This window comes from Mesocricetus auratus, unplaced genomic scaffold (assembly GCF_017639785.1).
Source record: "Mesocricetus auratus isolate SY011 unplaced genomic scaffold, BCM_Maur_2.0 Super-Scaffold_100691, whole genome shotgun sequence".
Classification (NCBI taxonomy): domain Eukaryota; kingdom Metazoa; phylum Chordata; class Mammalia; order Rodentia; family Cricetidae; genus Mesocricetus; species Mesocricetus auratus.
In genome coordinates, this window is record NW_024429267.1 from 38,555,906 (window position 1) to 38,581,321 (window position 25,416).

Genomic DNA, 25,416 nt, shown 5'->3' on the forward strand with positions numbered 1-25,416 from the left:
AAAACGTGGACCCGCATCCACATATGCTGTGCCCACATAAGTCAGTTTTAGAATAAATAAAAAAGATGATAATCCATAACTTCTAAGTCCGTTTAATGGGGTAGTTCCTAAATGATCTCTTTTCAAAACTCCCTTCTTTTGGACTGAATTTTGCCTCATCTTGTTTTTATTGTATGAATTATTAAGGATGTTCTTCCGGGGATTTATTTTTTAATATTATGAGGTCCATTTTGGTGGTTTCTGCCTGTTTTTTACAAATGAAAGTGACGTCTTCAGTTCAACTTCCTTTGTTTTGAAATGTAGCTCCAAAAATGTCTTACTCAGTACTGTGTCAAATGAGGACAAAGTGACCTCATCTTTTCAAATTACTGCATAATTTATATTTTTCCTAAGTACAGGGGTGATACCATAAAGGTTGACTGGTAGATGTGTCTGAAGGTACTCACATTATTCCAGCATTTTGTACATTTTAAAAACCGTTTTTGCTGAAGACAAGAGAATCCTATTCAGAACAACCTAAGCTGAGGTACGAGACGTCTGTGCCTAGAGGAGCTCACAACAGAAAACTGCACAGTTGAATACTGAATACCAAGGCATGTCCAATGCTAAGCTCACAGATGCCTACCCACCACAGCTGTGGAGCCCAAACAACCAGCTCACCCTCCCTTGCACCCATCTACAAAATAGATATAAGGACGGCACCATTTTACAGGACAGCTATGAGGATCAAATGTGTTCACACATAACCACTGGCATGGTGAGTGCTCAGGAAATGCTTCCTCTTGCCACCCTCATCATCTTTAAACTTATTCTTGAGCTTGCAATGATGTCTCATCCCAAGGGAAGGATGACTCGAGACTTGGCCATGTAAGGAGAGCATCTGCTAAGCACAAAGTGTGGTAGGAAGAAGGATAACAGGAGGCTTGGGAAGTTAGGGGGACACCAAAACAATATCTGCAAACACCAGTGTAGGAGGAAAACAATGCCGCCATTAACCATGTGACTTACTAGAGGCGCATACAGATGAGGTAATAAAAGGGCGGTTTACTGCACCGCTAACCACACCCACTTTAGGCATGACTAAAGACGTATATGGATGTAGGCAGTGAACTACGTCACTAGCTAGGCCCACTTTTGGGCATGGCTTAGGGGCGGTACGGGTGGGGGGGAAGGTATAAAAGACTGAACAACGGAAGTCTAGGTCTCTTTTTCCGGCTTTCGGCTTCCAGTTCAGTGGCGGAAAACTACTCTGCTCATCCGGGTTACTTGTTTGGTCCCTTGTGAGTAATTTCTATAATCAATACTTATTTTTACTTTCAGTAAGTGTGCCTTTATCATTGCAGCATCACACCAGCAAGTAAAAGTAATATCAGGCACAATGTACAGGACGCGGTTCCTCTACCAGGATCAACTCCAGGTCTGTTTGACTCTGACACCAGTCTGTCAATCCCAGCATTTCCCTTGAGAGTCATTTCAGACTACAGCAAACAGGGTTCAGAGCTGCCGCGTTCCACGGGTCAAAGACAGCTCACAACTTCGTGAACCTACCACCTGACCTCTTCACATTCCTCCCCCAGGCAGATGCCCATGGCGGTTGTCTCCAATCTAGAAATATACTCCTTTGTACTCTGCTTCAACGGCTGTCATGATAAAGAAATCATCATCAATTCCTGGGGCTGTCCTCAAATGGAGTCAGGCCAGGGTACAGCAATCAGCAGGCAGAGAAACCCTGCTCAACTATGACTAGGAAAGGGTCAGCCTGTGCTCACAAGTGGCTCTTTGCACAGTAGATGGCATTCTTGAAACTTCCAGTTAAATTTATATTTTCAATATTTATGTCAAGTTCAGACTTCACAACTTTCCCCAACAATTTAATTTTATTTAGTGAAACAAAAAAGCAAAGAAAATACAAAGCCAAGCTCATTCCTGTGTAGGTTTGTCCAGATACAAAGAGAAGTCACTGTGTGGTTTATTACTATAGCCTGGTGTGAGTCATATCTGTACCTTGACTTCACCTTTGACCCTCACTGGAACTCTGCATGTTGACCCTGGCAGGAGTAAACTGCAGCTCACAAAGGGTGAGCCATCTGCCCATCGTTACATAGTAGCAATGTTAGGGTTCAAAACCAAGCCTCCCTTGCTGAGTCAGAGGCTCCTAACTACTCGTCCCACAGATTCTGTTGTATCAACTGGGGACATATATCTGAAGCTTGGAATTCAACAAGGTCAGAGGGAGAACAGTTTTTCTTCTCTACAAACTGCCGCAGAAAGAAGCACAAAGAATATGGGCATAGTGACAAGGCTTAATCTATAAAACTCAGCTCTCAGTAGTGGGATTTTCCTTGAGAATAGACTACTTCTTACTTTTTTGTTTTGTTTTGTTTTACAAGACAGGGTTTCTCTGTATTGTTTTGGAGGCTGTCCTGGAACTAGCTCTTGTAGACCAGGCTGGTCTCGAACTCAGAGAGACCCGCCTGCCTCTGCCTCCTGAGTGCTGGGATTAAAGGCGTGCCCCACCACCTCCCTGCTCATTTCTTATTTTTAAAGTCACATGTACTGCCCAGAGACCTCAGTGACACCAGAATCTTATTTTGATATCCAAATGGTCCTGTCATCATTTTCACAGGCTCCTAAGAACTTAGTTCCCAGAAGGTAGAAAAGAGGCTCTGTGTTGCTGATGATAACTGACCTCTTCTTATCTGATGTTATCATAAGCCCCTCCCTTCATGGGTGCAAAAGCACGCGTGAGAACTGGACATGAAGAGCAGCAGGGGAAATGGCAGTTATAGCTGCAAGGGAGGCTTTGGCCAGCGAGGAAAAATTGTGGTGACATGTTACCTGGACAGAAGGGCCAATACCAACCCATGGTAGATGAACCAGACTGGCATTGAATTGTGAAGAATTGAGCTAACCACAGAGGGTTGAAGATCAAAATACAGCCTAATTAAATTAAAAGACAAGAGAGGCCACAGGCCTAGCCTACCGTGATGCAGGCCAGGGGAAGCCAGCCGGTGAGATGGCAGGTGTTGGGTGCCACTACGATGAGTGAGTATGTGGTGGAGAGGTGGGAGAGAAAGAAAAGAGGAAAGGTTTAGGTGCTGTGGAGAGAGATGGAACTGGAGATGCCACAGTCTCAGTGAGGGTCCAATACTGATGGTGTAACAGAAGCCAGGGGCCCGGAACAAGATCAATGATTCCTTGCAATGAACATTTACAAATAAAGCTGTTTGGGCGAAAGGGTATACTGTGTGACCCACCACGGCTCCTAAGGCCATTACCACAAATGGGTAAGTGGTGGGAAAGACAGAAGAGCTAAGTGTTTTTTTTTTATTTCTATTTATTTTAATTTTCTTTTGGGGTAAGCTGTAAGGCTGGAGGGTGGACATGGAAGGACTGAAAGTGGGATTGAGTTGCATGATGTGAAATCCTCAAAGAATCAATAAAAAGTTATAAAAAGAAATTAGAAGACCAGCGCTGAGATGACTAGAGCAAACAAAGAAATTTTAAAATAAGCAAAGTCTGGAAGAGGGCAATAAATATACTTACTCATAGTTAAAAGAAAAAGATATTTTAACACAGTAACATCAAATCTATTAATGAAAGAAACAAAAGGTAGCAGAAAGGATTGGAAATGCAAAGCCCAGCTAGACACCTTCATATTCTCTAGATCATTCGTTTGGACTGCCTACTCCTTATGGGAAAGCTAGTGGTGATTCACTACACAGCTTTCAGTTTCCCACTCAAAGGTCCACCCTTAAGGCTTCATGCCATCTCCTTCCCAAGTGGCCATTCCTCATAGATGGAATCTAGTAAAACACCCAATCAAGATCACAAGTGTCTACTTGGCCCAAATGAATTTGATCTACCAAGGAGTAGACAGGGCTCCCAGTTTCTCCCTGGATCTCCCATACCACTCTATCCAGCATTGTCCTCACATTCTCTTCATTTATTGTAGAGGGACCATCGGCTGGAAAATGTGCTGCCAATGGCATTTGATGCTTCTCCTATTTCCTGATCAGGCAGAGTAGGGGAGCACCCTTTACCTCACTGAAGACCCTCGGCCACATGATTTCTTTTTTTTTGTTTTTGTTTTTGTTTTTGTTTTATGAGACAGGGTTTTTCTGTATTGTTTTTTGGAGGCTGTCAGTCCAGCCTGGCCGCGAACTCACAGAGATCTGCCTGCCTCTGCCTCCCGAGTGCTGGGATTAAAGGCATGTGCCACCACCACCCGGCCACATGATTTCTTTTATCCTTTACATTTTGATAATATGGTGAAACTCCTATGTGCATACAGAGGTCGCAGACCCATTAGGCCCCAGTTGCTGGGGTTTCTCTTTGAGATGTGGGGTACTTGGTGGTTCCATATCTCCAGTTTTTGTCCTTTACTGACCATCTCGGGACAAGCACAAGTCCCTACAACACTATCACATGTATAATTTCTTTACACTATAAATAAATTCAATAAGAAGGCAGAAGCCATTTTTAAAATTATCAAGAATGCATACTTAAGTAAACTGGCATGCCTACTAAAGAGAGGTTAAGCAAAATTTTAATATATTAAAAGAACATGGAGATTATAAACAAACCTTATATGATCAACTAGAAAGAGAGTAAAGAAAATAGGCTGGAACAAAGAAAACAATAGAGAGAAAATAGCTAATAGCTTTTTTCCAAAACTGATGAATGGCAAGATTCTTCAGATTGAGGTCTCACAGTGAACCCCAAACAAAGAAAAATAAAATGTATCCATCCTAGGCACACCCCAGTGGAACTACAGGAAAGGGGTAGCTTAAAAGACTGTTTTGTGGTAACGAGAAAGGAAGGGCTGAATGTAAGCTATAAGGAGGGACTGTGCAGCTGAAGAGTGAACGGCTCCCTGGCAACAGTCAAAGCCAAGGAGTGTACTGATGGGAAATAGCATTACATTTACCCAAATTGGCACTTAAAGACAAAGCCAAGGAGTGTACTGATGGGAAATAGCATTACATTTACCCAAATTGGCACTTAAAGACAAAAATATAATTTTTAAAGAAAACAATTAAAAGAGGAGGGGAGGAGAAAGTAAAGAAGGAAGGGGACAGAAATATTGTGAATAAAGACCAAAATAAGAATGGTTTTTAAAAATAAACAAATAAACCATCATTTCCCCAGAATTATATTGCATAGAATAGAAAATTTAGAGGAAGAACAAAACAAAGCTTGAAAATGTTCCAGGGGAAATTTATCAAGGAACTAAAAGGAAAGCCACGGTGAGTGATGAAAACCTCAGAGGCAGGAAGGGAAGAGCAAGAGCTATTGGGATGAGAGAGGTTGCAGCTGAGTTCTTGGAAAAGTTTTCTTCCTGGTGGGATGTCCTCCAAGCAGGGTCACTTTCTTATTGTTCTCTAGATATTTTGTTTACTATAGTTCTTTGATTTCTGTCTCCCAGCTGAACACATTTTCCTGGAAAGTTTTGAAGTTTACTATTTTTCCAAAGCCTAACAGGACTGTGACACATTCATCAACTTAAATAACTCCCCACCCTTCCTTCAACTCCTTATATAGAATCATCAAAGCATGTGGGACCTTGCTATTCCTCTCTGTTTCTCTACTCTTTGGACATAGCTGGTCCAGAGGAATTCAGTTCTACCAGTGTTGAGCAATAAAATGAGGAAACAGTTGTGACATTAGGAGAAAGAGATTATAACAAAAATGGAAAGTAAGCTCCCAAGTGATGCTCAGATGTTAATAGTACTTTGGAGTAGCAAGGCCAAAAACAATGTAGAAAACAATAATGAAACACCAATTAAATACTTGGGAGGCTGAGGCAGCAAGATTGCCAAGAACTTTAGGCAAGCTGGGCTACAGTGAGATCCCATCTCAACAAAGAAGCAAGATTAAAAAATACACAGTGATGAAGAATTTCTAAAACCTAAGGATAGTCTATGGCCATAGCACCCTGAACGCGCCCGATCTCGTCTAAAACCTAAGGATAGAATGATAGCATTAGAAGATAAGAAAGCCACATTGAATGTATAAGTAACAGCCACATTGAATATAAAAGTAACAGCCACACTGAATGTATAAGTAACAAAGGCTATAACAAATATGTGAACTAGAAAGTCACAAAGCATCTGCGCTCCAATAAAGGAGAAGAGGTCTAGTTAGCCTCTCACCAAACCACCAAATGGGAGGGAACAGGAAAGGAGATATAACTGTGCTTATCTTGACAGCTGGATGTGTAACCACTGGAATTAATAGATATTATTTAAAGTTGACAACTCAGTCATATAAATATACGAAGAAAAGCACAAAAAACTAAACAAAGAACATTGCATGCAAAGAAAAAGCAAGCTAATAATTATTTTCACTGTTAAGGAAGAGCATATCTTGTCAACAGGTGGGCTCCCAGGTCTGATGAGATACTGACAACAGCCTTAGCCTTTCATACAGCTTTGAGATCCTATGAGAAGCTCCACCCTTACCCCTGGCCAGCTACCACCAGATGTCTCATCCGTTAACCCAGGACATCCTACAAGTCACACCACCTGTTCTGAGTTATGAAACTCTGGATATTACAATAAAGATGTAATTATAAAGGGGACCATTAGAGTAAAACCACATCTTCTCTAAATACTAGAAAAACTAAGCAAACAGGGATAAGAAAACAGAACATGTAGTGAATGGCCTAGACTGTTTGTGTTAAAAAAATATAAATAGAATGACAAAAAATCCAAAAACATCAGTCACACACATCAATGTAAATGAACTTTGCCCAGAAAGAAAAGATCTTCAAGTTGGATCGCAAAACAAAACTTAATTGCAGACAGGGGTACATGGGAGGCACTAGTAAACAGTGACTCAAGAAGATTGAAAAGCCAAAGAAGGGAGGCAAATGTAGTAAATGCAGATGAGATGAAAGGGCATAGGAAGTGAGCTGAGTAGCATCGAGGGGAGTTCAGACGTGGGGAGGAAGCCTTTACAATGTCGGTGGGCTCACCCATAAAGAAGATGGACATTTAAATAGATACTGTCTGGGACCAGAGTTCACGAATATCCACTAGTACATTCATAAATATGCAGCTAGTGCACTATTTTAACTCAGCTCAGAGTTCCTGGCATAGTAAGAAGAATAGAAAAACGAAGACCTACCTAACATGATTAATATGGTAATGTATGAACATATATCAAACTCTACTCCCTCAAAAGTGTGCCTGAGAGTCAAGTACCACAAAGTATACAACAACACAGGAAAACGTCTTAAACCACAAAGGAAATTTCCAAAAAGTGGAGAAAATGGCAACTGGTAACTATGCAATAAGCAAAGCAGTTTTGCTTTTTGTTTTCTTGTTTTTGTTTTTGTCTTTTGAGAAAAAAAAAGACATCTTTGTAAGATAATTTTGAAATTTTAATCAACACTTGGCTCAAAAAAAAAAAGAAATGCAGACTTAAATTGGAGAACTTTTGTATTTCTATGTTAAGGAAAACACAATGTTAATTCCCAGCACTCACATGGTGGCTGGCAACCGTCTGTCGTGGGGTCTGATGGCCTCTTCCGGCATAAAGGCACATACATAACAAATAAATAAATAAAACTTTAAAAATATAAAGAAACCCAACCTGGATTTCATATCAGATGTCTAAGAAACTGTAACTTACCTAAACGTGCACATTAAGAGAGGGGTGTCTGAACTAAGTGGTTTCTAGAGCACAAGAAGAAAACAATGCTACCATTGACCCCAACTCTCAGCCTCCCATTCTCAGGAGAGCAATGGTACATGAGCTTTGCAAGGGGATTCAGCCAAACTGCAAGACAGAAACTCACTCAAACACCAGCTCAGGCTTCTGTGAAACATAGGAAAAGGCCCACGGTGCACTTATAATCTCAGTGCAGCACTGAAACCAGACATGGTGGATGACTTTCCACATGCAAAACAAGTAGCATAGTCATTGAAAAATCATCAGTACAAACAATAAACAGAATATTAAGACTACTATACCGAGTGACCTTTATTTACAAAATGCAGATAGAGATCCATATTATGAAGTTCATTAATATTCTTCATTACATTAATAGAGGTAATTATGTTACAATAGAATTCAGTATCTTGGGGTACGAAGAACATTGCATCAACAAAATTTTAAAACTTAAAGTGATAAGATTAAAATATAATTTCTTAGTCTAACAAAATATCTATTTCATCTTAAAAACAAGCACCAGTCAAGAAAAATGATGACACGTGCAATCTTAGCTGTGTGTGAAATCACATCCAGAGCTTTTTTTTTTAACATTGGGGCTTTATATTTTAATAGGACTATTATTTTTAACAATAAAAATAACTTTATTTTATTTGTGTGTATGTGTAAGTGATAAACAAACTGTGCTCATACATACATATGGAAACCAGAGGTCTACAGTTAGTTTTCTTGGTCACTGCCCACTGTGTTCTTTGAGACAGGGTCTCTCACCTAACCCAGAGCTCACCAATTATGTTAGACTAGCTGGCCAGCAATACCCAGGGATCTGCCTGTCTCCATCCTCCCATGCTGGGATTACACATCTGTACTGTTACACTCATCCTTTGTACATGGGTGCTGAAGTTCCAAACTCACATACTCAAACAGCAGGTTATTTTACCCTGAGTACCTCAGTCCAAGATGCTCATTTTTTGTTGTTCATTTTTTATTATTTTTTGTATTCCACACATCCACAGCTTTTAACTGTACTGATTCTTAGGTCCTGCCATCAGGTTTTCTAATTAATCATTACAGAATGATGCCTGGATAGCAGAATTTCTTAAAGCTCTAAATCTTTCTACTGTGCCATCAAAGTTGAGAACTACTGTACTGAAGTAATTCCCTTTATATTCAGCAACAAAGTCAGCCATGCCTTTAATGGGCCATTATTTACTATGATACCAGAGGCACAGTTGTGCAATTAATGTTGTATTGGTAGCCAATACAATATCATAGGAAAGAACTATAAAAGGAGAAGTTACACATATCACTGTTTTTGATTCTTTGAGTTTGGATTTTAAAACAACTGCAAGTAATAGTCAACTTCATTAAGAGAGTGAAAATAAATAGACAGTAATTAATGGCTTTCATAGGATACAGCCACCAATTCTAAAAGTTACAAAAAGGCAGTAATTTCTCCATAACAGCAATAACAACATCAAAATCTAGCAGTGAAAATGAAATTGAAACATGTAAGATCTGTATGCAGAAAACCTACAAATGCAGTGAAAAATAAAAAAAAAGACTTGAACAAATCAAGACGTAAGTATATTCTTGGATTAGCATTCTTGGCATCATGGAGATATTGTCCTTAATTTGATTTACAATTTTAAAGACATTTCAGTAAATAAGAAAACTTTTTTAAAACGCGGCTAGTTATCCTAGAACCTCCATCCAGTGACAGACGGAAGCAGAGGCAGACATCCACAGCTAAACATTGAACTGAACTCCTGGAACCCAGTGACAGAGAGGGAGAAGTGATGAGCAAAGGGGTCAAGACTAGGCTGGTGAATCCCAGAGAAACAGCTGACCTGAACAAGGGGGAGATCTTGGACTCCAGACTGATGCCTGAGAGGCCAGCATGGGACTGATCCAGACCCCCTGAATGTGGGTGTCAGTGAGGAGACCTAGGCAATCTATGGGACTTTGGGTACCCATCCCACAATGAGGGATGCTCTCTCAATCTGGACACTTGCGGGAGGGCCTGGGCCCTCCCTGGAATGAAATGACAGACTCTAGAGATCTCCCATGGAGGGCCTTACCCTCCCTGGGGAATGGAGTGGGGATTGGGTGGGGGCCTGGAGGAGCTGGGTGAGGGGGAGTGGGCGTGGAGGGGAGGGAGAGGGAGCTGGGATTAACATGGGAAGCAAGCTTGTTTCTAATTTAAATATATAATAAAAAGTGTTTAAAATGAGGCTAGTTGATTCTAAAATTCATATAATATATAAGCAAAAAATAGCCAGAAAAATTCTCAACAAAATATCATTGGGGGTGTGCTACCCTTAAGAAATATTAAAATGCAAAATAATTCAATAACTAAAAGTGAATAGTATGGTAATGACAAAACAATGGAACATAATGGTGACTCCAGTAATAGATGCAAGTACAAATAGAATTTTAATGTATGAGAAGTTTGACTCCTCTCTGGCTAAACATACATTAATCAATAACTTCTATTAGCAAATTGGGTAGCTCCCTAAAGAAAATTTGAATTTTACATTATACTTCCAGATAAATTCCAAATATATCAATGATGTAAGCATAATAATAAAAATTAACAATAGTAGAAAAACACATGAGAATGTATTACCTTGGGGTGAGAATGACTTTGTAAGACTCAAAATCTAGAAACCTTAAAAGAGATAAGAAAAATGGCTCCATAAGAATAAAGAGATAATTCTGCACAGAAAAAGCATAAAGCCAAAATATTAAGGGCAAACTAGAAAAATGCTATAAAATATTTGCAATACATTAAACACCCAGATATTAATAAGAAGTAACTCCTAGAAATCATTGAAAAAAGACCATGAAAAAAAGATATGGGCAAAATGGAAGAGCTCAAAATATAAATTCTCAGAAAAATAACTCAAATGTCTCAGTCACATGAGAAAAGTGTTTCTCATAGTAAGAAATATGTACATGGGAACTATACAGAGATAGCATGTTTAATTATCAAGTCAGGAAAATCTGAAAGGTTTACACTGTAATCTACTGTGAGAGTCTGGAGCAGTGAAAACACACGTTGAAGTACCATTGATAGAAGGTATTTTAGCAATGACTGTCCAGCTTACACATGCAGACTCTGTGACCCAGCTGTTGTGCTTCTGGAGACTTCTCTTGCCCTGTGGAAATATTTGTTCATAATTAGAAAATTTACCAAGCATCTTTTTTTAGTAACAAAATATCATATACTATGTAAGGAATTTAAAAAGTTGTTGTTCACTAGGACACTATAGGCAGGAGACACGGCTCAGTGAATAAAGTGCTTGCTCCAACAAGCTGGGGAGTTGAGTTTGGATCCCCAACACCCATGTGACAAAGCCACAAATCTGTAATTTCACAATGGGAGGACAGAGACGGGAATCTCTTTAGGTTCACTGGAAACCCAGTCTACCCAACCATTGAGCTTTAGAGAAACCCTGTCTCTAAAATAAGTTGGAAAATTGATTAAGGAAGACATCCTGATGTGAACATTAAGCAGCACAGTCACATACCCACATGGACATGTGTATCACAACATACACCACGCACACACCTGGACATGTGTACACAACATATACCACACATACACATGAACATGTGTACACACATACACCTCACACACACATGGACATATGTACACACATACACCACATATGCATGGACATGTGCACACACATACACCACAGACACACACACACACACACACACACACACACACACAACTTGCGTACGCACGATGCGACTCTCAAAAACAATTAGGGAAGTGATCTGCAAAATGAGGAGCCAATTAGGGAAGATTTCTCTATGTATATTTCTAGTGAAAAACAAATCCTGAGCATACACAGTATACTAATATACTATAGTTTACCATTTAGCTCTTAAAGGAGAATTGAGACTATATATTATCTTTTCCTGGTAAAACTTGTGAAAGAAACTAAGAATAGTTTCGTGTCTGGTGTGAGATAAAGAGCTAAGTGAATGGGAGAGAGTTGTAAAAGAGAGGATGTGTCCAACATATATGCATATCATCCATTCAAACTAACAGTTTTGAGAGTGAACTGGAGAGTAAAACAGAGAAGGGAAAAATCACTTAAAAATGAAAAACTTTCTGAAACTTAATTAAAGTAAACATTTCGCACAAACCACACCCCCACCTCAAGTGTTGTGTTCCCAGTGTTTACTAGAAACTAATATTTATTCACTTGTGAATATATTTTCACATAAAATGAAAAAATTTCCTATCCATTTTACCCTATGAGTAAACATATGATAAAAGTTCTATATAGCAATAATTTCATAATTCTAGCAACATACAGAGCTATGTTATAACTATAGAAAATATAACTGAATTATAGTATAGTGAAGAATTTATCACTCCAAATCATGACATAGAGGAAAAGACATTTTATTAAAGGAAAATATAAAAGTAAATTCATGGATTCTAACAATATATGTGGGTTAATGTTAAAAACTTAAATATTAGTATTTCTGTAAAATTGCTTTGTATCTAATTCTGCTTTACTGTCTTGGAATGAGAGGTTTTTTGGTTTTTGTTGTTGCTTGTTTTTTTTTCTGGTTTGGAACCAACTATGCAAAGAAAGGATAAGATACTAAGGTCTTAATATTTACATTACTATGCAGTAATTGGAAAGGAGAGAGACTTGGCCTTGCAGACAGGGCTGGGGTATAGGAGGATGTGTCACAATCACAGAGAATATCTCACTTTGGGGACACAAGCACTGCCAGGGCTGAATGCTCAGCAGTGAGCCACAGCTGGCCTTAGAGAGACACAGGACAAGGAAGGCCCACTGCACCAGGCACTGTTAATGGGGCTGCGGAGTGCCTTCAGGGAGGGGAAATTTAAGGCCATTTCAAAGACCAAGAATGAGGAACCCGCAGAACAGTGCTTCTTAAATCAGAGCCCGGTCCTCAAAGTCTTCATCAGCACTAATAATATATAATTATTTACGATACAAATGTCCTATATAATGAAGCTTAGCATAAAAATAAATACGTGTTTTACCGAAGACAGAGCATCTCAACAGTCAAAACCAATCACAGAGATGTTAATTGCATTGCCTCATACCACGCTGACAGGGAAAGGCAGAAGGTAGTGCATTGCTGTCAAATTATGCCAGGAACTGCCTGATTTCTGTCATAAGAGACAGATTATTTTTTAAATGTGCAATTCAATTATTCGAAGTTCAACATACCTACTATAGTACTCAATAAATGTTGGGTGACAATCGTAATATCCTGTTTCAGGTTTGAAATTTAGAGCTATTTAAAAATAAACCATTTAAAGATCTGAATTTTTTGTCTCATTTTGATTTGCTTCTTTATGTGATATTTTACTAACCACAGTCTCTAGATTTTAAGCTGTGGTTATTTTATATGTTTTATTTCAAACGCCATTGATACTTTCAGAATGTTAAACTTGTTTTAACATATAGATGATAGATAGATAGATAGATACATAGATAGATACATAGATAGATACATAGATACATAGATAAATACATAGATAGATGATAGATTCAAAGACCAAGAAGGAAGAGCTGCCCAAGAAGCCAAGCATAAACCACTGAATATTTAAACCACATTTGAAATGTAAACCAACATTGCTTTGGCCCTTGCAATTATTTCAACTCACTTTTGCCCTGCAATAAGCCGATGGAGACTGATTAATTTGCAGGTATCCTAGGAGTCCTGGGTACTAGCATAAATGAAGCTGTATGAATTACATACAAGTCCAGATGTTGCCCTCCCGCAGCTTAGTGCTTCTCTATGCAAGCATCTTGTGTAAGTGAAGCATGCCCAGCCATTTCGTACTATATGTATCTTCGAGATTTATCCCTTGTCACTCTACAATTAGGTTGTAATAAAATTGGTGCAGTATTTGCAGTGTCTCAATGAGGCCACATACTTTAGCTGAGCAAGAGGCATAAATTATTCCAAGCCTTGAGGAAAGCAGGCTGGCAGAGGGGAGGGAGGGACAGGTTTATCTTTGAAAGTCCTCACTTGCTATCTCTGACCTCTCCCATGTCAACATTTTGAAGGCATGTTCCCTGATTGTGAGGAGATAAGGAGACCCGCAAAGCCAGGGCTGCCTATCTGAGGCAGTTCACAACAATATACAGAAATGTTTGAACTCTGCACAAAACAATAGTATTGGAGTCCTCATCATTTTCTTAGTTATACACTAAATATATAATAAAAGCGTAGTAAATAACTATATCATGGAGTCCCAGTATTTGAGTTTTACAAACTTTTCTTTAAATTCTTACGATATTAAGAGCTGTTTGATCAATAAATGAAGCTGAGACTTGGAGTTAGAAAATTGCCACCAGAGTGTCTCTTCCTTACAAGGTGGCAAACCCTTAAACACTTTCCATTCCAAAGCCTGGGATGTTGGCATTCCAAGCTATATACACATGGAGAAGCATGATATTGACTTTAACTTTGGGGAGATGCTTTCATTTCTCTGTAATACCTTTTCTGTTTCTCTGTTCATCAGACCTTTGGAAGCCACCAGCAGCAGAAAGTAGTTCCGCTAAGCCCCACTCCTAGATGTGCTACTAGGTGAGATCCAGGAACATGAAACTCCAATGTGTTTTCATTGCTGTGCTCTCTACTGCTTCAGAAAGGAAGCTCAGAGCCTCATCTGTCTGGTGTTGATAAAAGCCAAGTGAGGAGGGAGGTCACAAGAAGTCACTTGTGGGGGCTATAATCCATTTTCAGTATGGTTTTTGTATTTTCATCTCCGTATTGTCTTTGTGGTGTTCTGGGCACAAGCCTGCCTCACTATGAACTGAGGCTCAATAAGAAAAGGGCACTAACAAATCAGTTGGAGAGATACCAATTTCTTCAGCTGTGAAGAGTGTTTCTTCACTTCACTGATGGCCCAGAATGTGCAGAAACTCCCTGCCAAAAATCAATCTGTGAGGATGCTCTGGGCCTGGGGGCTGATCATAATATTCACAAACCCCAACAGGATCAGGAATGAGAATACAGGTGGGAATTTAGAAGTGGAGTTCATCAGAGAATGAAGGTCATTTTACTATTCATGGCTACCTCAATCAGGAAAGAGAAATCCAAGCCAACTAGAAAATGTGTTGTTAAAAGGGGAGGTGCATTTACCCGTTAACTAAATGTCTGTGTGTGATGGGAGCTCAAAGGGTCTTGTTAGGTCAGTTCTCTACTGTCACAAAAACAGGTCCCTGCCCCACTTCTACAAAATAAGCTCAGCTGTTTGACATGTGCCATCTCAGTTTTTGGAAGTGGAAAGACATTCTTTGCTCTCACATCCTCAGAAGTCTCATTACATAATAACATATCTTATATTAATGAATGTAACCAAGAAGTCTGGCCAGGGAATGGAATGCACCTATGTATTAGGCCCAGATCACATGTTTGATCCCACTCTAATCACTGAGTCAAATGGATTTTATGTGGCGATTTTCTTGGGCTTATATCCTTTCTCTTGCCCTGTAGAGGAAGACCTTTGAGGCAGGGATTCTACAAAAATAAACCAAAACGAACAAACAAAAAGGCTACCTCAGAGCTGTAGGACACTACCCACAAAGCTATCCAGAGTTTAAAACTTTCTTGTCATTTACAGTTCTTTGTTCTGAACAAGGCCTTCCTATAACAGCATCCCTGTCTCTGATGTCCACATCTAGAGAAGCCAACTTTCCTGTCTAAATCTGTGTTCAGCTAGCATCCATATGGAGTTCATTTGGAAAAAGGCAGGTAAGGATGTGGCTTCCCAAATCATCCCAGGTGTTTCTATTCCCAAAGCCTAGGAAACCTGTATAGCTACCTGCAGGGAGTGTCAGAAGTAGATCTATGCAGCCCAGACACAGAGAGACTTCAGACAGAAGAAAAGAGCCCTTTTCTACCAACTAGTTCAGGTTGGTGGAGCCTCAGGCTAGGGAGCAAAAAAAAACAAACAAACAAACAAAAAAAAACAAAACAAAGAGACAACACTAATGGCTTAGCTAATCAGAAACAGTGACCAAGATAAGATCTTAATTTTCTATTCCCTGGACCTTATAGTACCACATCATTTATTCATGAACTAATAGCTTCATAGAATAATAGGACCATGGAAAACTCAAGCTAAAAATCACTCCCCTTGCTAGATAAAGGAGTGAAGCCCTAGAGAGGAATAGAGCACTGGATCACACAGCAAGTAGAATCAAAACTTCAGAAAATAATTAGTTAATCTAAATGAAATATTTCAAAACTTCAGGGATAAGAAAAAAGTATTTGTATATATAATGTTTTATTGACATAATCTATTATCATTAAAATTTTAGAAGAGCAATGAGCCAACCCAACAACACTTGACTAACTTGGAGTTTCCCAGACCATGAAGGAAACAAATTTAAACCCAAAATTCATTCCATGACTTGAAGGTATAAAATATTAAGTACTTGCTTGCTAGTAGGTTGGTTGGTTTGTTCTGTTGGTTTTTGTTGCAGTTGCTTTGAGTCGGTGTCTTATGGAACTGAGACAAGCCCCAAACTTATTCTGTACTCAAGAGACTCTGAACTCCTGGTCCTGCCACCTCCACATCCACCCTCAAGGATGCTCTGCCATGCCCAGATTTTGTAGTTATTAATGATTAAGGGAGACTCCCGTTATGAGAATTAGCTGATTTCCTGACTGTCTCCTTAAATATAGAAGGATTTCCTTTTCCAGTCTTCTCTTTGACCAAGCAGGCAGCACTCTGAAGACCTCTTTGCTATCTTCTCAGCCATCATTATTCACCACTTTGCAGAGACTTACATAGTTGCTCTCATCTAGAGTCCATGTCCTCCCCGGTTTCTAATCTCCCATTAATTCTAGCCTGTGCAGTTTTCATTTACCTATTTTAATCTCAAGTATTCATTTAAAAGGCAGTTACATTTAATTTTAAAAGTTTAAGAATTTTGTGTTGGAAGGATTTATCAGGATTTCAAGCCTGGCCAGAGACAATATTTATTTTCTCTCTCTTAATGTTAATAAAGTAATTTTAACTACAATCTTCTGGCAAATATCATAAATGAGAGGGTCCTTGCTTTGTGAGGAGCAGTAGATACAAAGAGTCTTGACTGGGTTACCAATGATTCTCTGTTTTTAAAAGAGCTGAGGAAGGTAACTAGGGATCTTGGGGAACTTTAAGGAACCAAGTGTGGCGTGACTTTTTTCTGGGTGGACATAAGGAAGAAGCATCCACTCACCTCAGACAGAGAGAGCACGAACTCACTCAAGAACTGATTCTGTCCAAGCCCAGCTTAGTGAAACAATGAGTTTATTGGGATCACCTACAGAAGCATGGGTGACTAACAGGCAGATACACCATGAGAAAGTCCTACTCACAGCATGGTCACGTCACAAAAGGCTATACCACCAGTTGCAAAGCCCCAATCAATATCCTACTTTCTATAGCCTGCAAGAACATGTGCATTTGGGGCAGAAAAGACTGTTGTCTCTGATGGGCTCCATACCCTCTCCCCTCCTTCCATCAAGGAACATTAACTGCAGCATTACCAGAGACCTAACCATAAGATACATTGTCCCCTTTATTCCATTGCCATGACTGTAGGCTGAGATAGCCTGAGATAACCACAAGTGCTCTGTTCTACATGATGGTGATGGTAATAGTCATGTCCCACCAGCAAGAAATGGCTACACCACACCTTGAGAATCTGTGATTGGCTCACGTGAGGGCCACACATTACTTAGTTTTCTTATGTGATGTTGCTCAAGAAACAAAAGTCTATAGGTCTTATTGGTGGCTACTTTACTGTTCTGCCAACCTGTGACTGATTATATTCTGATTTAAATCTGATAGATCCCCCACAGGCTCGTGTGTTATATATACTATTTGAGAGGTTCTAGAAACTTGGATGTAGACCATAGCTAAAGGAAGTAGAGACAAGGCTTTGTAAGGATGTTATCTTTGGCCATTTTCTGTCTCTTTGCATCTTTGTCACTGGTTCTTGCTACCATGATATCTTACCTAAGAACACTGGGAACAAATAATCCTCTGAAACTGTAAGCCAAAAATAAGCATTTCTTCCTTTAAGTTGCTCTGAAAGGTATTTTCTCAAAAAGACCAAAAAAAGTATTGCAATTCCTTGTTTGCTTATACTTCCATGGTCACAGTTTTGACTCAGTTGGGAAATTATGCTGGTCTCACCTGAAAACCTCAGGTGGCTGCTATTATCAGGCAATCTACTCTGATTGGGTGGTATAAGATGAATTTACACACGTCTGGGAGGTGTGGTTCCTGGGTTTTTCAAGGCTTCAAGGTGAAGATCACAGTAGGAAAACACTATCCAATCAATCATGATGATACTCCACCTTTCACCATATTGTTAGAGTTAGGAAAGCATTGAACAAAAGCAAAGAAAGGCTTGTTTTCCTCTATAAGAAACTTCTTTTGCAAAAGGAATCTGGGCTAGATACTATGTTACCCATAGTGTTTACCTATGTAAGGTTAGCTTTCGAAGTAAGTCCCCCAGCTTTAGAAAAGTGAGAGAGAAAGACTTCCCATCATTTTTGTTAACCCTTAGTTTCTGCTCTTCACCTCTCCTGGTGTCTTCTGTGATGGATATCAGAAGACTCTATCCAAAACCAGATGTCCTCTCATCTGGCCATGTTTCCCTTCAATCATAGAATTTATAAAGATACTTAATCATTGTTTAAAAGAAAGCGCAAACAACAGTTTGCTGTTGACTAACAAAGGAACTGGAGCCAAGGCACAGAAGTCCATTCATTCCATTCAAAGAATTCTAGCTTTTACCATATGGGCAATGGGAAGCCTTAGAATGTATCAAAGGAATAATACACAGGATCAGTTGTTAGTTTCTGTCTCTTTCCACTATGATAGTAGTGTAAAAATAGCCTTGAGATAGAAAGACTACCAGCAAAGACTACATACTCAGCTAGAACTGACTTTTTTTATATAATGAAGAAAGAAAACAGAGGCAGCAATTAGTATCAGACCTTCGAGAAACATTGCTGTTTCAGTTTGGTGGTGTTACATGCTAGTGGCTGGTGACCAGCAATGGTGAAGGTCTGCAAGCCACCACTGGTCCTACTGCTAGGCTGATGGAGACACAAGAGCTGGATCGTCCCTGTTCTCATCCCTGAGATGAGATCATCTAATGTTGCTGACTCTATTAGCAATTCATAAGCTGTTGGCAGAGCTTGGGCCTTGCGCTGAAGCTGAGCTGCCTAAGTCCCCAACATCCAGGATTAAATCGAATGCATCACAGTCATCAGCATGGCCCTTGGGCTTGTCACACTTAACAGCATTTCCTACCTCTCTGTCCCGAGAATTAGATCTTCCCCATGGAGGCAATCATATGCATTTGACACTGGTACGATAAATGCCTTCTTATTTGGTTTTTTAAAATTAAGGGAACTGAGTAAAGTAGGAATTCTAGATTATATGAGGAGACGCGATAACAACCGGCCTCCTGCGCTATGGCTCATGTTGCCCTGCCCCTCAGTCCTAGTGCAAAGGTCGCCCTGCTCTGCCACATTCAAGTGAGAGCTGTCTGAAAGCAGATCTGTTTGGCAGAAGAAGCTGAAGTAGAAGATCCTTTGGGGCAATCTTTTGTCAAACTCTTAAGTTTATAATACAAAAAAATGATCAATCAATAAAGTATCACCTCAGAGTCATTACAGAACACTAAAAGACTGAAATATTTTAGTGACCAACAATGTCCAAGCCTCATAAATAGTGTACACCTGCTAGAGAGTAGACTATCTAAATTAGGGACAGTAAATTCATAATAAATAAGTAGGAACATTGATACCAGGTGGTTCTTTCTTAATAGTGCATACAATATTTTACATTTTATGAGGTATCTAAAAAAAACAAGAAAGACATGTGACTTAATAGAGAAGATTTTATGCTTTCCTCTGGGTCTGCAAGTGACCCTCCTCAGATTTCTGTCTTTTCCACCTACTGCAGCAACTTCAACATGCTGCCTGATACTATGTGTCCACATTCATGACCTATGTCTCTCTCAAACTACCATCTCTTTGAACTCCTTATTAAGCTCTCTTCTAGCTTCTCAATCCTTTAAAGGAATCTTTGGCTTCATTTCTTTAACTTGGGTGCTGCACAGAAAAGAGATCACCTGAACTGATAGCCTGGCTATACATTAATAATTTTATCCCTGTTCCAAGAGAAGCCAAGAGTAATGCATGATGTATTTTTAACAGTTGGTATTGGGATTGAGCCATACTTAGGGAACACATGCTTCAGAGTCAATAAAACTTTCACATTTGGGGTCCAGGTTCTGTCACACAGTAGGTCTGGGTATCAACATGTACAAAATGGCAATAAGATGGATGAGGACCCAAGCTGGGTCATTTATGCAGACTATTTCATGTCATTCCTGGCAACTTTTATTAAAATCATTCATTCACATCTTGGAGGAAAGTAGTTCCTTGGGAATAGGAATTCAGCCCAGAAGAATTGTTTCTGTTGGCACCAGACATTTAACAACCCAGAAAAGAAGCTACAGGTGCATCCTGTCCCCTAGAGAAATAAAGCCCCTCTTCTCCAGGCTGTAAAGTACCCATGCCTTTGCTGAGGTCATGTACTCGGTACAATTCCTGGTAACTCAATGCACATCAATGGAGCATCACATATCTAGGGGACTCCAGATGCAAACAAGTAACAAAGAATCTGCAAGTTCTCAGCCGGGCGGTGGTGGCGCACACCTTTAATCCCAGCACTCGGGAGGCAGAGGCAGGCAGATCTCTGTGAGTTCGCTGGGCTGGACCGACAGCCTCCAAAACAATACAGAGAAACCCTGTCTCATAAAAACCAAAATAAAAAAATAAAAAAAAAGAATCTGCAAGTTCTCCTGCATACAGTATGAAGTGTTTCTCCTTGGTCACTCTCAAGAGTAATGACCACATGGGCTCTAAATGGGAGTACCCTGCATGGGTTGTCCTTCCTTCAGGAACAAGCGAGGTCAGTGGCTCACTGATTTGTTCGTTTGCTAATTATTCTGAGTGCCACCATGTGCCAAACACTGGCTTGAGTGCAGGGCACAAAGGAAAGGGTAACACTGACTAATTAGTATTCAGGATGTTTTCTTCCACAGGATAGAGGACAGACAGCATGATGATGCTCCTTCCACATGAAAATCACATGGGGCTACCATAGATCCTGCTGTTCTAATCATTTCCAAGGGCAGCCAAGTGCAATCCACATGTAGGATGTTAACCTAAGGGCTCCAGCATCTATTATCCCGTGGGAATTGTTTGGTGACAGTCTCCAAGCATGCTGTGCTCATCTGATGGTGCAGTTAGATCTAAGAGGTGTGGATAAGGCAGGTGAGAATGGAACTAAAAATAAAAATCTTTCTGATGAACTTCTGGGAAACTCAAAAAACGGTAAGTTCCCAGTGTTCAATGTCGTCAACCCAGGCATGCTGTTCTAAAGGCTGCAAGTGGAGAGGATTGTGGGAAAGAGGGGAAGGACAATTTGAAAACCACGCTGCACTCAGAGGTTCTGACTGCAAAGCCAGATTCAGCCACTTCTACCTATGAGTCTCACCACTGAGTAGAAACCATGGGGCTGGAATGATGGACCAGCAGTTAAGAGCACCGGTTGCTCCTCCAGAGGACCCAGATTCAACTCCCAGCACCCATATAGCCCCTTAAAACTGTCTTCAACTCCAGTGCTGAGGGATCTGAGCCCTCTTCTGACCTCCCCGGCCCTGCAAGCATGTGGTGAACAGGTAAACATGAAGGCAAACCTTCATACCCATCAAATAAAATCTCAAAACAAAGAAAAAAATAAATAGACCAAACAAGAAGCTGTATAGTTTAGTCTCCAAATCTCTAAAATGGGACTGAACTACAGATGATGATTTGCAGAGAGCACCTTCTACAGTGCCCACGGTGACCATGAACCTGTGTGTCCTTATCATCGTCAGTAACAAAGCTGGGAGTCATGATAAACATGCATTATCAGTGCTTTGCCAGCTCAGGCTGGAGACAGATAAATCTAAATTAGAGCCCATCCTCAGACTTTTAAATCAGAGCACAGGTGTTCTGTAGCTCCGTCTCTGTTAATATGAAAAGAAAGGATGATCAGGAGAGAGAAAAAGACAATCGCTATCTGAAAGTGGATGAAGGACGCTGGCTCCTCCCTAGTCCTTTTTTCTTACTCTGACATCTGCGTGTGTGTGTGTGTGTGTGTGTGTGTGTGTGTGTGTGTGTGTGTGTGTGTCTTTCAGCTATGAGTTCTGGGATAGATGATAACTGCCAGTAATAGGATTAGCATTGATTTCTTTAGCAAGAACAGAGATGTGGCAGTTCCAGCCATTTCCTAAACTGCCAGCTTTGAAATATTAAAAAAAAAAAAAGAATGAGGGGGGAGAAGAAAAAGAATAAGAAGAAAGAAAAGATGGGAATAAAAAGAAAGAACTCTTTTAGAGGGGCACGTCTCTTAGAGAAAGGGAACTAGGTGTGCACCTGGCACGGGTGTCCGTGGGTGCAGGCACATGTGTGCACCGAGCGGGCGGTGGGACCACGCAGCGTGTGTAGATCATGAGAATGTTTTTGTTGTCCTTTGATAAAGGCTCAAAAGCTCTGTTTCTGTTCTGCTTCAAAAAAGGTTTTAACATTCATTTGGCTTTCTTTTTCTTTCACTGTGAACACATTTACCAGTTGCTCTCTCATAGTCATCCTTGAATCCTGACTTATTTAACCTTGAAATTCAAACAAAGAAAAGAAATGCCTCAAAGAGAGACTGCAGTGGGCCCTGCAGGACTCAGCATGCTGTCTTCTCTGAGGCCAAATTACAGGGTGGAATCTCTAACCCTCTGCTGACACACCCCCTAACAAGCATCAGGTGCACCCCTGGCGAGAGGAAACCCAGTCTTCACTCCCCAGGCAGCATTTATGGATTGCCTCCTTTAGGTTTCACACTTCCCCAAATGTGCCAAACACAAAGCCAGGCAAGGGCAGAGGCACCACACACCGGTGTCCAGAACAAGGAGGGGATCCTAGGGCAGAGTTTGGGGTTCACACACACACACTCCGGGGAGTCGATCTGAAGACAAAACCATCATAAAACAGGTGTGAAAGAAAGTGGGATATCAGGTCAGTTACCTAAGTCAGATCCCGAGGCTCAAACATCATAGGGACCTGGCTTTTGCTGAAGGACAGAAATAGAAAAATGGCCAATGCAAGGGTGTCCTTTGTCTTTGATATCTCTGGGGTTGGATACAGTTTGCCCAAATCAATACAGTGAGTTCAGAAAGAAAGGCTGCTCAGAAATCGTGCCATACCCTGGTACAATAAGAAAGTGGGACAGGAGGATGGACACAGTTCCAGGTTAGCTTGGTCTACATAGCAAGTTCCAGGCCAGCCAGGGCTACACCATGAGGATATTCATCAAAATAGTTGAATGAGGACTTCACTCAGGTTTTCAGTTGTTGGCATCATAATTATCATCATTCACTACTATTAATTGGTAAGAATTATGTTCCGGGAACTATGGGAAATACTCTGTATGTACTCAGCACTCCTCTTAATCTTCAATATAAAAGATAGATAGCATCACCCCATCTTACAGATCTGTTAAGTGACTTGTCCAATAACTCACAGCAATGAAGCAATAAAACCAGTGACTTACTCCCAATCTCTATAGTCTCTTCAGTTACACTGAGTCAGCAGTTAATTTTCTCTCATGTCACTTTCCCCACAAGGTTACTACATTGTTTGCTGAGATAACATGATCTAAACAGAGCTATTTCTCCAGCCCAGGTGTGGAGACACACACACCTGTAACCTCAGCACCCAGGGACTGAGGCAATAGGATTGCCTTGAGTTGAGGCCTTCCTAGGCTGTGTAAAGAGTGTTATAGCACAGCCTCATCTACAGAATGAGACCCTGGCCATCTTAGAGTTTCTATTGCTGTGAACGGACACCATGACCATAGCTACTCTTATAATGGAAAAGATGTAATGGGGTGGCTTACAGTTTTAGAGGTTTAGGCCTTTATCATCATGGTGGGACTAGGCAGCGTGCAGGTAGACATTGTGCTGGAGCTGAGAGTCCTACATCTTTACTCACAGGTAACAGGAAGTGGTCTCAGTCACTGGGGATGGTCTGAGCATACATGAGAACCTCAAAGGCCACACTGACAGTGACACACTTCCTCCAACAAAGCCACACTTCCTAATAGTGAAACTCCCTATGAGGTTATGAGGGTCAATTACATGCAAACTATCACACTGGCTCCAAAATAAACCAAACAAACAAAACCTAACCCATTTCTCCAAGCCAGGTATGGTGACATGCACTGTAATCTAAGAAGACTAAGGAGGGAGAAGCAAGAGTTCATGGCTAGCCTGGGCTACTGGGCTACTTAACAAGACTCTCCAAGGAAAGGAGAGATAGAAGAAGAGAAGAAAAAGAAGAAGAAAAGCATTTCCTTGCCTCACCAATCCATTCACTCCTCATTCAGTCATCACTGACACCCGCTGTATTCATTAACAGAAGTAACCACAGTATCTAAGATCCCTGGCACAAAGCGTGTAGAGGTGCATAGCACAGACTGACTCAAAGACCGATAACAGATAAAAGAGCCTGGACAATACTTTCCCAAAGATGGGATTATACCTGGAATTAAATCCATAGAACACACAAGTTACAGTGAGTGCTTTGTTCACTGGTTCTAACCAGTACCATCTAAACTAAAGGTGGAAATAACAGTTAACCATGTATACAAAACACAACTAGTTGAACAACTTGTTTAAAAGTTAAATATTAACCTTTAGCAATTTTATCACCCCACTATACATATTTTAAATACATTTCTACCTTTCACATTGCTAAGATAATGCATATTCATTAAAAAGATAAAAATACTAAACCTTATAAATATATCAACATACACATGGAAATTTAAATCACTCAAAATTGTGCTACTGAGATTTAGACAGAGTTAGGATATTGGTTCATTTCCTAGTAGTGTGTTTTTACCTGTTTTTTGCAAGATTAAATTTATAATATACATACTAATTTCTGATGTTTCTACATACATTTCTATCTTTACAATAGACCTTTAGCGTTTTGCAATGGTATTAACGATTCTCTGACAACTTAAGTTTCAGTGGCTCCCCAGCACCTCACCCACTGCATACTCCATCCCATTCTTGCCCCCGCGAACACTGAGATGGCTCCATGTTCTTGTTGTCCTATAAATTACACTGCAAGGAATATCCTTGTATATAGGTCCTTGCGTGCATCTGTAATTATTTCCTAAAGATACATTCGCAGAGGGATTAGTACCTTCTCAAAAGTCTAAATCCATTTTTAAAGTTCTTGGCATACATTTCTAAATATATCTTCAGAAATATAGAATCCATTTGGCCTCCAACAAGCAGTGTGTAAGGCTGCATGTCTTCTCACTCTCAACAATGCTGGGTATTTCCATTTAAACCACTTTAAAAGTATTTCCCCATTGAGAAGGCAGAAAATTGCATCTTGTTTTTATTTGCTTATCACAGAATACCTGATGAGGTTCAACATTTCTCATACATTTATTATCCACTTGTATTTCTCCTTTTGTCATTTATTCATGTCCTTTGCCCATTTTTCAATTGCTCAGCTTATCTTTTTCTTATTGATTGGTAGGTTAAGGTTATTAACCCTTTAGCCGTTGGAGGTGCTAACACAGTCTTA

At 40.1% G+C, this 25,416-nt stretch overlaps 1 long non-coding RNA gene across 1 annotated transcript in view; it reads right to left on the reverse strand.

The window, feature by feature from the left end:
• Positions 1-9,896: 9,896 nt before the first annotated feature.
• The window catches only part of LOC106021308, a 119,307-nt gene continuing 103,787 nt past the window's right edge, over positions 9,897-25,416 (reverse strand). The window contains exon 3 of the long non-coding RNA XR_005874945.1: positions 9,897-10,838. This is a non-coding gene — a long non-coding RNA (uncharacterized LOC106021308). The remainder of the gene's footprint in view (positions 10,839-25,416) is intronic.